The sequence below is a fragment of the Myxine glutinosa genome, chromosome 3 (genome assembly GCF_964187855.1).
Source record: "Myxine glutinosa chromosome 3, kmMyxGlut1.1, whole genome shotgun sequence".
NCBI lineage: Eukaryota > Metazoa > Chordata > Myxini > Myxiniformes > Myxinidae > Myxine > Myxine glutinosa.
In genome coordinates, this window is record NC_136263.1 from 23,241,965 (window position 1) to 23,245,426 (window position 3,462).

Sequence of the window (3,462 nt, forward strand, 5' to 3'; positions counted from 1 at the left end):
AAAGGACATATTAAAATAAGAGTCTTTAACTTCAAACCTCCTGAACCAGAGTCTATAGTTGATGCTGTAGAAATAGTTAAACCTGCTGTTCAAACGTTGATTGAAAAAACACTAAAGGAAATGAAACCACTTAAATTTTATATGGGAGTAAAATTAGAAATGACAAAGGATGAAGGAGTTATAGATGCACCATACATGAGAACTGAGCCACACTTTATATCTTCATATCAAGATTTTAAAACATCAGGAGTCTATGATGAACTTATTAAACAAGAGCAAGATGTGGATAATTCAATCGTAGGAAGTGGATTCAATATAGGAAAAATTATTTACATAGACATTCATATTCTTAAATCAGATCCTCTAAAAGCTTCTTCTTACATTGATTTACCCAGTGTTATCAAAAATAGAAAAGCAGTTATCAATATCAAAAATAAAGACAATAAATGTTTTCTCTGGTCTATTTTAGCACACTTACATCCTCCACATTTTCATGATGAAAGAGTATCTCATTATAAAAAATATGAGAATACATTAAATACGAAAGATCTAAAGTTTCCGATGACTTTAAATGATATTCCTAAATTTGAAAAGATGAATAATTTATCAGTTAATGTTTATGGTCTAACAGAAACAAACAACATTCAGGTTTTAAAGCTTTCTGACAATTGTAAACAAACTCATATTAATCTTCTATATTTTAATTCAGACGAAAATTCACATTATACATACATCAAAGATATTGCTAAATTAATAAAACCACAAGTCTGTAAGAGAACAAATAAAATATATATTTGTTTGCGTTGTCTTAACTTCTTCAATTCACAAGAAAGATTAGATAAACATTCAAATTATTGTGGCGAACATAAATCAACGGTAATCAATATGCCTAAAGAAGGCTCAAAGATCACATTCAAAGATGAAAATAAAAAGATCAAACATCCATTTGTTATATATGCTGATTTTGAAAGTATTTTAGAAAAAATTGATACTGCTTCTCCAGATCCAAAAGAATCATACACAAATAAATATCAAAAACATACTCCTTGTGGTTTTTGTTATTATATCAAATCATCCGTTGGTGATAAATATAACAAGTTAGAGATGTATAGAGGCTCAAATACCCCAGAGGAGTTTGTGAAACGACTAGAAAAAGACTGTGTTCGATTAACCAAGATAATGAGAGAAACCAATAAACCAATGTCCTTAACAAGTAAAGAAAAAAGGGAATTTATAAAAAACAATGTCTGTCATATTTGTGAGGAGAAAATTGGTAAAGGTCTAAAGGTTAGAGACCATTGTCATCTCACTGGTAAATATAGAGGTCTGGCTCATCAAAGTTGTAATATTAATTATCAACTCCCCTCTTTCATTCCTGTCTTTCTTCATAACAACGCTCATTATGATACACATCTATTTATCAAGGAACTCTCAAAGACTTCTGGAAGTATCTCAGCAATTCCAAACACGGATCAGAAATACATTTCATTCACAAAAACAATTCACACATCTCCTATTACTCATATCAGATTTCTTGATACATTTAAATTCATGGCAAGTCCATTGGTTAACTTGGTTCAAAATCTAAAAGAGTTTCCATGTCTTTCAGAGTATTTTTAGATAAAGATTTTCTAACACAAAAGGGAATTTACCCCTATGACTATATGGACTCATTTGAGAGATTCAATGAAACACAACTTCCTTCAAAAGAAAATTTCTATAACAAATTAAACAACAGTAATATATCTGATAAAGATTATGTACACGCACAAAATGTTTGGGAAAAATATAACATCAGGAATCTTGGCGAGTATCACGATTTGTATCTCAAAACTGATGTGCTTTTATTGGCCGATGTATTTGAAGCCTTTAGATCTGTTTGTCGCACTGGATATGGATTGGATCCTGCTCACTACTACACAGCACCTGGATTGGCCTGGAGTGCGATGTTGAAAATGACAAAACAAGATTTGGATTTGATAACCGATGTTGATATGCTTTTGATGATTGAAAAGGCAAAAAGAGGTGGAATTTCACAAGTCTGCTCGAGTAGATACGCAAAAGCAAATAACAAATATCTTCCAAATTATGATCCAACGAAAGAGAGTTCTTACTTGATGTACTATGACGCAAACAACCTGTATGGCTGGGCAATGTCTCAGGCTCTTCCTTATGGAAAACTTAGATGGGTAAAGGAAAAAGACTACAAAAACGTTTTACAAGATGTATGTATCTCTACACAAAAAGAATTGGATGAAGAAAAAGTTGGTTATTATTTTGAAATTGATTTAAAATATCCAGAGGAACTCCATAACCTACACAAAGATCTCCCATTTGCTTGTGAGAAAGAAAGTCCAAAGAAAGAATGGTTGAGTGATTATCAACGATCGTTTGATATAGGTGAATCAACAGAAAAATTACTTACTACATTATATAACAAGAAAAATTATGTTCTACACCAAAGAAATTTGCGACAATATTTATCAAAAGGTCTAAGAGTAGAGAAGATCCATAGGGTTCTAAAGTTCAATCAAAGTCATTGGTTAAAGGGGTACATTGATTTTAATACACAAAGAAGAACAGAGTCAAAAACAGATTTTGAGAAAGACTTTTATAAATTGATGAATAATGCGGTCTTTGGTAAGACTATGGAGAATGTGAGGAAAAGACAAAATATCAGATTATCAACATCTTGGGAACAAGCATCAAAATTAATTAATAGACCGAGTTTTACTCGAGCTGAGGTCTTTACTGAGAACTTTTGTGCGATCCATTTGATTAAAGAGAGTATTGAAATGAACAAACCTATTTATATTGGGACAACAATTCTTGATTTATCAAAGTCATTAATGTATGATTACTTTTATAATAACTTGAGGAAGAAATATCAAAATGATGTTAATCTACTTTATATGGATACAGATAGTTTTATTTTGAAAATTAATACCAACGATGTTTATTCAGACATGAAAAGAGACATTAATATCTATGACACGAGTAATTACAGTCCAGAGAGTGAGTTGTTCTCTTCTAAAAATAAAAAGGTGATTGGAAAGTTCAAGGATGAATTAGGAGGAAATGTCATGAGTGAATTTGTGGGATTGAGGTCTAAGGCTTATGCTTATAAATACATTGTGAATAACGTTGAAAAAACTGATAAGAAATTAAAAGGTGTAAAGAAAAATGTCATTAAAGAAACAATAAACTTTAAGGATTATTATAACTGTTTAACAACAAAGAAAGAAGAGTTTAGAAAGATTAATGGAATAAGAAGTTATAAACATCAATTATATTCAGAAGAGGTGAATAAGAAAGCATTGGGGGCTTTTGATGATAAGAGGTTTATTTTAGAAAATGGAATTGATAGTCTCCCTTATGGTTATATAAGTATATAAGTGATAAGATATATATAAGTGATAAGATATATATAAGTGATAAGATATATATATAAGTGATAAGATA